Source organism: Empidonax traillii, unplaced genomic scaffold (genome assembly GCF_003031625.1).
Source record: "Empidonax traillii isolate 1590-97213 ecotype Southwest subspecies unplaced genomic scaffold, ASM303162v1 scaffold1367:size194105, whole genome shotgun sequence".
Lineage (NCBI taxonomy): Eukaryota > Metazoa > Chordata > Aves > Passeriformes > Tyrannidae > Empidonax > Empidonax traillii.
In genome coordinates, this window is record NW_020956560.1 from 46,689 (window position 1) to 61,029 (window position 14,341).

At 45.8% G+C, this 14,341-nt stretch overlaps 1 protein-coding gene across 3 annotated transcripts in view; it reads left to right on the forward strand.

Moving 5' to 3' along the window:
• NUP93 (nucleoporin 93) overlaps positions 1 to 14,341 on the forward strand; it is a 67,327-nt gene that overhangs the window by 17,496 nt on the left and 35,490 nt on the right. The window contains exon 1 of one of the 3 annotated variants that reach the window (XM_027906858.1): positions 9,172 to 9,332. The exons of 1 other annotated variant lie outside the window; for it this stretch is intronic. The gene's annotated coding sequence lies outside the window, so the exon portion shown is untranslated. Of the gene's footprint in view, positions 1 to 9,171; positions 9,333 to 12,228; positions 12,342 to 14,341 lie in introns of those variants that run through there. One more of the 3 variants, XM_027906859.1, reaches the window with a different exon arrangement.

Below are 14,341 nucleotides of genomic sequence, written 5' to 3' on the forward strand. Positions count from 1 at the left end.
CAGATGATGTAGAAATTTGGGAATGAGTCTCTCCTCTTTCCTACCAAGGAAACAGAGAACATAACAAGCTACTTTGTATTTCCAGCATTTGTTCTCCTTTTCGTGGAGTCTTGTATGGCATGGTCCCAGTTTACCTGACTTAATCAGAATTTAGCTTTAGAAGGTAGAAAAGAAAGGATGTTACCATACAGCAATTTAATTAACACTATGGCAACAACTATTTATAGACTTTAAATAATTGCAGTGCCAAATTAAGTTGCCCTGTTCCACTTTTTTAGATTCTAGCAATTGCAAGAGAGGATAAACTCCCTCTCTCCAGGGGGATGAATTAATAGGTGTTCCAGAAGGACTGGAAGGGGCAGGATTTGATTGCATTCCTCAAATGCAGACCACCTAAGGCTCTGTAATCAGATAGCAAAGACAATCTGTTGGAAGTATGGATGGACTTGCAGGAAAGGCTCTTGCTGATAATGGAGGACCCTGGGGAAAATGCATTTTGGGTAGTATTCAACTTCAGCAGCTGGAAGATCTTGTTTGGAACAAATATTAATAAAATTTTCTTTTAAAAGGAAATCAAGTATTCTTTCTTTATCTTTGCCTCCAGCACGTCCTTACTTCCAATAAATACGCCCAGGAATTAATGTTATTTGCAGAACCCTAGCTCAGTAATAGTACATAAATAATATGTTACCTCATAATTGAGTAAACGCTAATATTTTTATATAAAAGTATGGATTGATGTGTGTAATCATGACTGTACTACTGAGGCTGCTGGTCCTAAAGGAAGTGTTTGCTTAATTAATAGAAGATGGAGAGTGGTCGACCCAAACTCCCCAGTAAATACATCTGCAACCTGTGATATCCACATTACTGGATGTTCCTCCTGAGTTCTAAGCACTGTGCATTTACTGCTTTTCATGAGTGAAATGCATGTTTTGGAGTCTTGTCTGCCCTCTTTGGGTGTCTCCTGGAAGGATATTCTGCAGTAAGACCTCATAATAGACACGTCTGAGCCTGCAGTCCTGTGAGATCTCTATAATTGGAGCCTCTTCTGATCAGTGCTGGGGAAAAGGGGGAAATGATGTTTGGTCGCTCTGTTTTTCATCAGTGTTTAAGTTGTATGACATTAATTAGTCAGCAAAGGAATCTCACAGAAAAATTCTCTGACAAGATAACACCCGAAACCTGCAGCATGATCTGGATGTGCTGAGTGGGTGCTGCTGAGTGCAGTGTCTGGTGATGTGTATCCAGTGACAAACTGGTGAGCACACCGAGGTAGAGGGGCATAACCAGGAAAGATGATTTCCCCATTTCAAGCACATGGAGCAGTGCAGCTGTCACATTTCCACAGTGACTGTGGGGACAGGTGCTCGGTGTCTGGGTGCCCACCTGAGCCCTGTCTGTCCCTCTGGGGCTGGACAGAAAGTGAATTCTGCATTGGTTTCTGCAGTGAACTTGGAATATGGGCTCTGGGGTAGCAGGAGCTCAAGGAGGATTAACAACACAATTTGTTTACACCACTAATCAGTCTTTAGATGCTTTAGTCTTGGCCACTACTGATCTAGTGCATGTTTGAACTAATGACCTCTATTTGAAAGTCACTTTGTCGTTTTAATAGTTTTCTGAGTCAGCCTCTGTCCATTCCTGAGAGCCTCTTTATCTGTACACTTGAAAAGGTTGTTCTTTTTTTGTGAGAGACTAATCCCCGTTTTGTATGGCTGTGCACATGGCATTAAATGAAAGCTCCATGTATTCCCCTCACTTGCCTGGAATGAGCCCTTGCTTTTTTCCTAATCTAGCAGTTTGTGCCTCAGGTTCAGTGGGCTGCTCTTACCTTCAGTTGTGGAGCTGTAGTTGGACAGTCTGGCAGGAGGTGGTGGCCAGGGTCTCATCCCCTGCAGCCTGTTGTTTCCCAGTCTCTACCCAGTTTATGTTCTTGAGTTTGACCTCTCTCCAGGCATTTGCTTTTACTAGAAACATCTGCCTAAGTGCAGCTAGCTGACTTTAGGACACGTGGCATTGCCAATCCTTCATCACCTCGACTGAGCTCTGAGGTTTGATCCCTCCCAGTTCTTTCCCTCCTAGCTCTTCCCATTCTCCAGCCATCTGAGTCCTCATCGCCGTCTTTGCAAAGAATTATGGGGTGATAACTTGGAAGCAAGGGTGGCATAAGTACTTTTCAACATCAAGAAGATAGAGATACACAGAGGGAGGATCACTGGGAAAGGTGAAAGGGAAAAGAGTGCAAAAGAAATAATTACTGACTTCAGTCTTCTCAGTTTGAAATCCAGGTGAAACCTCCGTAGCTTTGAGACGTGGTGCATTTTGGAAGGGATTTAAGGTCGGGATAAGCTGTCTATACCTTTGTTGTCCTTTTTAGTCAAACTCAACAGATGGACACTTGTATTTCCTCTGCTGGAAGTTGTATCTGCAGCATTGTCTAATGTAAGATGACAATGCAGGGAGATTCAGGCAAAGAAATGAAGTGATAAAACTCCAAATGACTTAATTTGGTACACAAAGGACAGATTTTTGTTTGTCTTCCAATACTGTCACTCCTGCATGGAAATGGGAGGAGACCTGGTGCTTTTAATGTGTATAGCTTCTTAATCATTCTGCTGCTGACGATGATATTAAACAATTAACCGAGCAGACATGGCCAGCACATGCTCTGTGTGAGCCGGGGCTGGAGGAATTTCCCTTCCCAGTTGCTGGCTGTTCTGTGATCCCCTTGAACATTGTGTTTCCAGTCCTCCAGGAAAGGGAGAAGAGAATAAACAGTGTGTGACAGATGTTAGTCATGTCACTTAATGCAGGACTGGAAGGCACTTGGATATTAATGTAATGAGCACAGCATAAAGACCTGAATGGAGTAGACCTGACTTCTAATTAGGCCTGCCAAGATGCCAATACTGATTTCAGTTGTACTCTCACTATGAGAAATACAAGGATGGTTTGACAAGGCAGCCATGCACTGCTGTGGTTCATTTGAACCAGCGTGCTTGTGGGTGTTCATTTCCCATGCTGGCCAGCACTTCTAGTGCCACTTTCTTCAGAGCTGGCAGCTGTAATTAAAGGAAAAGCACCAGTTTAGCTTCTCTGCTAAGGAAAACCTAAAATGCTGTCTTCACTCTGCCTTTTCACTGCTGATTTCAGAGCTGCATGGCATCCCATCCCAGGCAGACATCCCTGTGCATCCTGGGATTCAGCAGGTCTTCTCAGCTCCACCGCTGGTGTTTGCTGCCTCTCGGCACCTTGTGGTTTAATAAGGGAGTCCTTTGGCAGAGAGCTGAGCCAGTTGTTCTTCCTAAATGTCGGGGTGCTGCTGGAGGCCCACAGATTACATCCCACTTGCAGGATGGTCCCCATGCCTTTCAGAGGGAGGCTGGGGACGCCCTTTGGGGTGAGTGAGCCTGTCTTCATCTGTCCACTGCTGGGCAGCAGGCTGGGAGCCACAGCTGCTTCTGTGTGTGTGTGCAGTCACACCCTGGGCTGGAAACATCTTCTGCTGCACGATGTAACGTGGGAAAGGACGGTTCTGAATCTGCAGGCAAGTTTCTGTGATTGCATGGATTGAATCGCTGTGGAAATTAAGAATATGGGCTTGATTCTGCATATGTCACTCTCAGTGAGGCAAGTCCGTGTATAATTGCTGTAACAAAGGGGGCAAGGCCCAGCTTTCTTCTCTCAGACCGTTCCCAGCTGGTAATATAACCCTGAGGAAACAAAGGTAAAAGCAGAGAGTTGTTTCTGCTTTCATGCACGTGGATGTGCGTTCCTGTGTGGTGCCGTTCGGGCTGTGTGTGATGGGGAGTGTGGAGGCATTTTGTGAGCAGCAGGAGCATGGATAATTGCACTGTGGTTAATCATCGCAGAGGGCTCAGGACTGCTCCTGGTTGATGCTTTGCAGCTTCCTCTGGAGTTAATAATTCATTGCTGGACTGTGTCAAAGCACGCTCCTAAGTCAGGCTCCTCCGTGGATTGCCGGCATCGGTGGGAGTCAGAAGAGATGAAAGGTGGGCTTGGTGTTTGACAGCCATTAACTTGGTGGGGGCCTGGAGGCAGCGTGAGGTTATAACACCCCCCCCATCCTGTGCTCTCCTGTGCCTTGGGACGTGGGGGACGTGGGAATTGGGCTTCCTGTGACGCTGTGTGGAGAAATGCTGTAGCTGGACAGGAGAATGCTGGAGTGAGGATCAGTTGGTTCTGCTTTAATAGGCTGGGGGTCGAGAGGATTTGCTTGCCAGGGTGCTGAGGTGACAGTTTGGTAAAAGAGCTATTTTACTACAGAGCTGAGCTGCTTTCCAACGTGCAGTGCCAAACCTCCCAGGGAGAGCGTGCTTTTACCACCAAGGGTTGAATTTGGTCATGTCGGTGGCTTACAGTCATCTGCAGGAGGGATTGACGTGCAGGGTTTGTACATAAAAAGAGGGGTTAGCAATCTGAATTAAAAATTAACACATTCTCTGCATAATTACAGACTTACAGCACGCTAATGCTGTACAAAAGAGGGCTTTCCAGACAGAGCTTAATGGCCCCAAAGCAGAGCCATCACTTCCTTCCCCCCCTCCTTTTAAAGTAGCATTGGCATATTTAAAACACTCCTCAAATTCTGCTGCAAAATAGCTGTTTGGCTTCCAGTTGTGGTTTTTGGTGGTGTGGGGGTGTGTGGTTTTTTTTTTTTTTTTTTTTTTGAAGGTGATTATTCTTTTCAGTGCTAAAGATGGAAAGTGGTTTGCATATTCATGGCACATTATAATTTTGAAAATAATCTCCTAGTGGATATTTAACAATGGCTTTGGGTAAATGGACACTTGTTGCGCTTTGTTTAAGCGATTACATCTCAATTATCGCTTGATGGTGAGAGCATGGGTAATACCCTTGGTTCTTTGTTAAACAGGCTCTAATTAAAACTGGTTCCTGCACTTGCCTCTTGGATAAATATGGACGTGAGGTGGTTCAGTGACACTCTGTCAAATTGCCGAATTGAGAGCAAGTTCCCCCATTCATCCTGATAAATGATACCGCTAATTGGGGTGTGGATGGCAGGAACAGCACTGCCAGTGTTGCTGCTAATCCTCTCTGCTTGGCTGGGCTTCCCCCACCTCTCCCCTGCTTGGGACCGTCACTCTTCGAGTTCTACAGGGTTTGTGTTTCTCGTTCCCCTGCATCCACCTGGTCGCACAGAGCACTGCTCCTCACTCAGTGCTCTCAGGGGTGTTTCCCACTCACTGTCTTCACATCCTGCCTCTTGTTCCATGCAGATTTAGCTCCAGAAAGCTGTACTGAAACTCAGGTCTCCTTTGAGCTCTGTAATGAGCCAGCAACTCTCAGTCTGGGTGTGTTGGTGATTTTTTTTCTCTGCAAGAGGATGGCTCTCTGTGATGATGGTACTAGGTGTTACTGGAGGTGGTCACTTCCCAGTTGTAGTTTTTGCTTTGCCTCTGGATGGCTCCTATTCTCTTAGTCCGTGAAAGTGAGCCCTTTGCCACAAAGCCCAAATTCTATGCTAGGTAGGCCAGTAGCATCGTAACACACTCAACCCACCTGGCTTTTTGCTCTGCACTGTTTGTCTGTGAATATAACTGTACTGATGTGAAAGTGCTAGCCTGGATTTTCTTCCTCTTCTCTTCACCGCAATCTGCTTGGCATAAACTCCTGAACTCTCTCTGGCTCTTTTCTCTGCATCCCTTCAAAGGGTGAGGATGAGTGTGCAGAGCTGAAGGCAGAGGCAGCATGCTGGGTGTGACAGCCCTGCCTCTGGAGAGAGAGACCGTGCCTGTCATCAGCGCGGGATAATCACCCTGCCAGCCTTGCAGCGAGGGCGGCGGCAGGTGCTTTCAGGCGCTCTCCAGACCCGGTATGACAGTGCAGTATTTGCTGCTGCTCCAGGGCTGGCTTAAGCAGGGAAGAAATGATCTTTGGGAAGGAGCGCTACCTGTCACTTGTAACGCGCTGCCAGCGATGTCTCTCGGTTTTGCTGGCTCATGGCAGGCACTGGAGCTGTAGGACTTCAAAAAAGAGCTGATACAGGAGCAGATCTAGCGAGGGATGCTGTTCCTGATCTCCCCCTTAACCCTGTCCAGTGTGAGACTGAAAGAAAGGGAAAAGACAGCAGACTACTAGCAGGTTTTATGGTTTGGGGTTTTTTTAAGGTAGCAGTGTTTGCAGCTCTTTGCTGTCGTGGTAGAAGGAATCTCATTCACTCCAGAGATGCAGCTGTACATGAAGAGGTGGGAGATCCTTGTGGACTCCAGAGATGGAGTGAGGGAATGATCCTGGCACAGAGAAGGATGCTCTTATTCCTAGGCTTCTGCATTCTCTTTGAATCCTCGTTCTCTTAGAGATATGATGCTTTCTACTCTAAAGGAAGACTCTTATGGCTTTCCTGAGCTGTGGCCCAGCAGCCCTGAACAGTAGTTTTCCCCCTTCTCCTCCCAGAGTCACATCAGAGTGCAGAAGTGATTGATGTGTGAGCTGACTGAACGCTCCAGTAAATTGATTGCCGGTGCGAAACAGAGAGGAGTTCCGACATCTTAGCTGGGTTACCCACTCACAGCTGTTTGCACCAACAGCCATTTGGGTGAGGAGTTTCTGTTCACAGCCCTCAAAGCTGTTGCTTTAAGAAATCCATAGGTAAGGGGAGGCAGTGCTGTGCTGAGCTACCCTGGGAAGGCTTTCCCTGGCGATGCAATCTGTAAAACAAAGTGTATATATCTAATGGTGCTGATCCGTAATGCATAGTTCTGCAGCTGAGAGTAGCTTCTGCAGTCACATTACATGGCCAGAAAGTAACAGAGAGTGTCTCTTGATAAAAGCATCATCTTTGAAGTCGTGGCTAGCAGCTCCAGATGGATGGCTGTGCTCCTGAGATCCCCAGAGAGGCTGCAGCCTGTCCTAAAGAGCCAGCTGTCTCCCCAGGTACCTTTACCTGTTTCAGGGTTTGACTGGGAAGCAAAAACTCCATGCTCCTGGCTCTGCACCACTGGTGGGTTATGCAAACTAGAGGTAAGCAGGGGGAGAAGCCATCCAAACCCAGAGCAGTGTGTGTGAGGTGAGCATGGCAGCAGGGACCCTGGCTGCTCAGAAATGCAGGAGGAACGCCAGAGGTAAATTATCCCTGCAAATGTATCACCCTTCCTCTTCCCAAAGGGACTTGGCCTGCACTGTGGGGTGTAGCTGCAGTCAACTGACTGCAGTTTTGCACTAAGAACATGGGATTTGGTCCTGTCTCCTCCACTCATGAGGTGCCTGGTAGGAGAATTGAGATCCTCGGTACGCTGTTCATGTGGTCACAAGCAGGGAGGGTTTGCTCCTTGCAGTGCTTTGAGGAAAATCCTCCTTAGGATCAAGTTTGCTAGTTCCAAAGCTGAAATACCTTGTATTTAAGAGAAGGCTCTGCCACTTGTGAAACTTTGACTTGTGCAAGGTGCACAGTGATGCCTTTGAGACTGAGCCACAGAGCACCTTCTACAGACGTTACCTGTTAATGGGAATTGCTCTCAAACTGGGTACAATGTTAACTCAGAGACTCATTTTTTTTCTCTCTATAAAATATCCAGCACCATATTTAATGGTAATTCACGTCCAAGAAATACCCCTGCAGCGTTGTTTTAATTACAACAGAAGTGGAAATAATGAATTAGTGGTATTGGTGGTGATTCTGCAGATACCTCAGTGTTCAAGCACAGTAAAACACTCTCCTGATAGCTTTTTGTCCTTTATTAAATTATACTTAGACATCCCAAGTCTGGATTTTTTTTTTTGTGTGTGTGTGCGTGTGTTTGCAAATAGGAGACGTGCATTTTGTGAGCAGAGTTACTGAGCTGTGAAATGCAGTACTGTTGCAGCAGGGCTGTTGTTCTGGAATTTGGGAAGATCTGAATGTGGGAGTGTCACCAGCAGTTTGCAGATGGGAGCTGGGTTGGCACCATGGGTTAAATGGGCACTTGGGGCTTGTGGCAGTAACTTCCCAGTAGTGTCAGACACACATTTTGTGGAACACTGCTTTGTGATTTTTACACCCTGCATATTAGAAAATGCATTCCTTATTCCTTTGGTGCCTCTAATTTTTTTTTTCTTGAAGATGGGGGTGGTCTGTTTCTCGATTTTTCCGTGCCTTTCTGCACTGTAATGATGGCACCATCACCTGACTGCTGGAATACACTGGCCTGACTTTAATCATCGGGTGACTGGCTCTTAGCATGGTTTCAGCTCTGCTGTTTTACATCTCCTCTTGTAATTGCACGATTGCTTGCAGCATTGTTTTTCTGGTGGTGACAGTGAAAGGCACAGCCTGGCATTTATGTAACCTTATACTTTTTTGTTTGATGTTGGAAGTGTAGGTGAAGGAGTGGTACTTTACAAATAAAATCCTCGTTATTTGAATGTGAGGAGAGTATTTTCACCCCTCATGTGCAATCATTTTATTTTCACCCCTCGTGAGCAGTATTTGTAAGACGAGGTTATATATACACACATTCCTAAGTATGGTGTGGAGGAAGAAGTAGGTTGAGCCTGTATGAATAACAGGGCTGCATTTCTGTAGTGCTGACACTTTCATTGATGGATATGTGCTTACAGTTAAATAACCTGTTCAGAGCTACAAAGAAGAGGGATGTTTAATGTAAACAGGATCTCAGTGTTTTAACTGCTAAATAACCAAACCCAGCAAAACAATAGAGAATGAAAGCTGCCCTTTAAAGAGCATCAGCACCAATTAATATGCAGTAAAATTATATGCCTGTGCAAGTTGTACCAACAGCTCTGCAGGTCTAAAATGGCAGAAGCTTTCTGTTGCCGTGTGAAAAATCAAACTACCATTTATTTCAGCCTCATGGTATGTGCAAATTCATGCAGCTCAGTTAAGGGAATAGCTTCACAACTGGTGTTACAATCTGTGGCTGGAGTGCTGCATCACAATGCAGCAAATGCATTTTCCACATTAACCAAACATGACAGCTGAAACGATTATTAACCATGCAATATGTCGGAAGTCATCAAAAATTCACATCAGAGTAATTGCAGTGGCTCGGGGAAAAAAAAAAATAGTAGCATCTCTCTCCTCCTGCCTTCCTGCCGCCTCACCCCCTCCTAATTCCTACATGGTACAGTCCGTTAACAATAAAATATCCTTCTGTAACCTATAAACTGTTACTCCCATCAGTTACTGGTTTCAGACTGATGCTTTCCCTAGAATTTGAATAAAGCACCACTGGAAAAAAAAAAATATATAGATGCTTTACAGGCAGTGGTGTTCAGCCGTGGAAAGCAGCTGCTTTCTTATTGTCTTGCTGGACTCTTGACTGTCTCAGCCATTTCAGGACTTGCAGGTTTGATTTATATATATATATATTTTTTTTTTAAGATGAGAAAACTTGAACGTTAATAGAGAGAGATACAGCTGTGTAAGCCTTAATACCAGGCAGCTGAAGTGGGGCAGTTACAGCCAGCATTAACAGGTTTGTAACTCCTCAGTACTGAGATCTACAGGTAGGAATGTCTATCTTTTAAAATGTATAAAATGAAGGTGAAAAGCTTGCTTTGGTAAGAGGGAGTTTTCCTTCAGGTGTCTTCTGTGGCGGTTTTTCTTTGTGCTGTTGCTGCAGGTTGTTTAAATTTGTAGGTGAGTAATTAAAGAGAACAGGTGGGTAGTTTTGGAGAAATGGTCCTTTGCTCACAGAAAAGAAACCTGGAGGTCTGTGCCTTTACCTTCCAGTGTTCTTTGCTAGAGCAGCTGTTGGGTGGGGCAGTCCAGCGTCTGCTTTGGGTTTCGTTTGTGTTGCCTTTTTAAAGACCCTCTTGACATTGCTGACTTTGCTTTTCATTTAAGCAGAAATACAGTAGCATAACTTTCTGAATGCCTTTATGCCTGTTTTCTCTTCCCTAGGCTATGAAAAGTCTATGGAAGTATTTTAAACAGAAAATAAAGATGCTACTTGATTATAGGGGGGGTTTTTTCCTCTTGGTTTTCAGCGTCATGCAAAGATACTGGTCCACTCTGTTTCGCCTGTTCTTACAGATGCACTTATGATTTATTTAGAAGACACACGAAACTTTCTTTAATTTTATTTTGAAGTAAGGATTTCAAATATGGGATGAAAATAGGAAAATATTTCTACTCTTACAGAGTAAATGAAGACACTTGGGAGATTTGCTTTTTTTGTTAGTTTCTTGACTGAGGTGGTGGAGTGTATTTGCTTAGTCAACTGGAGTTTGCAGCTAGATCCCACCTCTCTTTGAAATGAATAGGATACGTTATGAAAGGGGTTAAGCCAGTAAAATCATAGTCAAGGGAAGCAGTCAGGGAATTAACATTTATATAGATGTGGTGGCCGTGACTAGCTGGGTGGGTGGCAGCTGATTCAGTACTCTCAGATCTGAGGACTCAGAGGCTGCATGCAAACTGGGAGTTCTGCCTGCCTTGGGCATTGGGACTGAAGTAGAGGGTGGGTTTCTTTTTCTCCTTTCCTTTCAATTCTGTTTTTCCATCTGGATAAAAAGCAGTTTAATGCAGCGTGCTGTGCCGGGATGGCACCTGGGTTCTTGCAGCAGAGGGTGATTTGCCTCCTTTGGGGCTCCCTCCCCAGATTTCAAGGTGCCTGTGTGCCATGTTCTGCACTCTTCCTATTGTCAACCGAGAAATGCTCGGGAGGGGAGACACAGAACAGGGGCGTAGCGTGGCCAAAAAGTTGCCTCTCTTCAGCCAGGGTTACCTGTGCAAAGGGGGGGGTCTTGCCACAAAAGCAGCTCAGCAAGAAATCAAGTCAAGGACAATGAAATGTGTGGTTTGCATGTGTAAAAAAGATGGAGGAAGCCATCCCATCCCCACTGACCCTGCATGGGGGACGGCTGGGTTATCCTTGCAGTTGGTACAGTGTGGCAAATTATTTTCCTTTGTCTGAAGTGGGTGGGAGACAGAGTTCAACTCAGCCCCATAAATTAACGTATGGAGAAACGACTGAGCCGCCCTAATGAACAATTAGCTGCAGGTCTCTTATGGCAGGGTGTTCCGTGATATCTGCTGGCAGCATCTGGGCTTGCCATTTCATTTGCGTTGAAGTCCGAAAGCTCGCGTGCCTCGTTAATGTGAGGCGCGAATAAAGGCACGCACTGCTAGACAGTCCCTCAGCCAGGGTGGAGTACAGCCCGAGCAGGAAAATGGAAACCTATTGTCTCTGGTGTATCCTCTCATGCCCCAAGTCTGCAAAGTTTAAACCTCAGGTTTATTGCACGATAAGGGGGAAATAAGCTGAGAAAGGATAAAGTATTTACTGTAACATATCACTGACTGCAGCTGAGGATTTTAATACGTGCCTTTCTCTCCGAGCTTTATAGTGTCTAACGTTTTTAAATATACATTCTGTAATTATGACAGGCATATTCCAGACTTCTGTTTCTTAGTTTAATGATCTGTAATTAATAATTCATAGGTAATTTAAATAATTAACTTTGTGAAATGTATCAGTAATGTAGTAAGGAAACACCATTTCTAAAGACCACGGCATGTTTAAATCGAGCATTTAAAGATATCGTGACATGTATGAATTCCAAATTGCTTGCTTTCACTGTCAGTAAAATATTTATCTTTATTCCAAGGAACACACTGCCTTGTTGAAAATAGCTATTAGGTGAACAAAGTTGCTCTGATTTATTTACAAATCCTGAAAAAGAATGGGCTAGCTAATTTGGGCTTATTTTTTTAACCCCAGGTGGACGATTTTGCCAAATCATCTCCTGTCATTTAGGAGGTCTGAACTTTCAATTTGCGCATTTTCTTGACATGCCAGTGTGTTTTCAACAAGAAAAAAAAATTATATTCTTCACACTAAGCGCATGTAATCTTGGCTCTTTCTTTGTAGCATTAGGCGCTATCAGCGAAATAAAGTAAATTTCACTCGGGAAAGGCTTGCTTTCCCTGAGTGGGTTTTTTTGCAGGAGACTTCAAAATGCACCAGAAACGTTACGGGGAAACCCCTTTGTGGAGGTGCAGCACTGGGGGAAGCCACCTCTGCCGGGCTTAGGCTTTGCACGCTGGTGAAACTTGGCTGTCGCATTCCCAGCGCTGACAGGGTTTGATGTCTCCGAACCAGGCGTTGTCCCTCCGAGGCACCGAGCGCTCGCTGCGTGCCTCGCTCCCCGTCTGAACTGCAGATGGAGGCTGGAAGACACCGCCTGGCTTCTCTTTTTCCTGAAGCAGAAAGATAACTGGTGCTCCCGAGGACAGGCTTGCAGCTCTGGGATGGGGCACGGCAGCCGAAATCCTCCTGCCTGAGCCAGCCTGAGAGCAGGGAGAGGGTCAGGCTCAGCGCTGCCAGGCTCGCTACCTGCATCCAGAGCAGGTAAAGAGAAGCAGTTCCTTTCATTTACTGTTTTTTTCCATACAGTCTCAGATGAACTCAAAGGCATTTAACTGTTTTTACGCGTCTGAAATTGTGAAGGAAGAGATGTGCAAATATCACTCATCTCTTGGTTGCCAAACAATCCTTAGAGCATCCCTGTTTCTCACAAGCCTCCCAAGCAGCGAGATTACGTGCTCCCAGTCAGACAGGCAGAAGGATAAAGCACTTGACAGGGGTGGGGGAGACCGAAGGACTGCACTAAAATTGTCAGAAGTGGATGAGAGGAGGGGCTGGGTGTTAACGAGTAGCAGGTTTGTTTAATAATTTGCCCCTCTTGCTGGCGATCCATCAGAAATGTATCATTTCGGGATGGGAAATAGTTCATGGACTGACAGAGATGGCAGTTTGGCTCTCGAATATGATCCTGAGAATTGAATTTTCTGCTGCCAGGTTGCGTGAGTTATTGTGGCTGCCTATATGTCGATGCTAATGTACAATTAGTCCAGCAGCAGACACTGCGAGCTTGTCAGTGCCTCCTTTATGCCTTTTGCTTTTCTTTTCTAACTACTCCCCTATTAGCCAGTGTTTTCTGTGGGGTTCAGGGGGAAGACTGCCCTCCTGTAACAGTGCTGGACGCTGCTGTCTCCTCAGTGTTATCAGTTTTCCGTGTGGTGCTGATGGATTTCCAGTGGCTGGTTTCTCCCATCTCGGGAGACTCCTCGCCAGCCCTCGGTGCAGTCAGATTGAGGTGTGGTCTGCAGTGGCAACTGCTCTCTGTCCCTGCCCTGCCAGGCAAGGACGTGACACGGGCAGGGATTCAACGTGCAGGTTTGATTTGTCACCGTGTTACTCGAGCACAGGAGGGGAGAGCGCGCAGCCACTTCTCGAGGAAACGTGGAGGAACCACGATGCTAAAATGGCAGCGAAAGGAATAAGAAAATGGCGTCATCAGTGCAATTAGTTTCGATGGCTTGATTTGAGGGTGTTTGCAGCGGGAGGTGTTACGTTACCACCTTAGTGATGACTGCACAATGAAGATAAAGACACTGACTCTGTAGGTTTTTTCACAGTATTCCCTTAAAAAGCACAATACCAGAGAGGCGGCTATGAGAGCTTATTTCGGTAGATGATCAGAAATTAGCTTTGTTTACGTGCCATAAATACTTTTAATACAGGGTTGCGTCGTGGATCTCGAACCCACTGGAACTACCTCATAATTTAATTTATTTTAAATAAATTCAAAAAAAAAAAGAGGCCAGGCCCTGAGTTTTGCTTTGATTGTGGATCTCTTGATGTGTCTGTAATTTCTGGAGGGTTGTGGTTTTCAGTCACCATGCTGTTGAAAGGACCTGTACAGCACGGCGACTGTAGCCACTCATCAGAGGGGCTGAGCACAGCTCCACGCTGAGGTCATCCCCCTGCACTTCAGACACGTTGAGGAAAGCAGGTATCCCTGTCCTTGGAGATGTGATGAGTGAGCTCAGATTTCAGGTTGCGTGGCCCGTTCGCTCTGTGCTGATGGTGAAACGCGGGTGCCAAAGGAGATGTGCTTCCTGGGGGTCCTGCTGGCCTGGTGTGCGTGGAGAGCTTCCCTTGCTCGAGCAGTTGAGTTCCAAGTGGGGTGGTGTTGTGTTCAGTCGTCTCTGCGATGCTTCATTCAGACAAACCGAGACGCCGTCTGAGATGCTTTCAGGTGGGATGTACCAGTGTTACCCAGCTGAACAAGCTCCTCTGGGTGGCTCTTGAGTAACGTTTCCCACTGCCACAGTTGGCTGGCAAGAGTCTGTCCACCTTCTTCTTCTGGTTCAGATACGTTTTTTCGTTGTTCTTGCTTCTGTTCTTTGCGTGACCTCTGAGCAGGTTGGGGCTCTTCAAGACTTTGTATTTTGCACACATCTCTGTTGGTGCTTTTTAGCTTGGTAGGACCTGGGATTCTTGTTGAACCACTCCCAGTTGTATTGCAGGGAGAAAGAAAATGAGAACGTGCCTGGGGAGAAAGA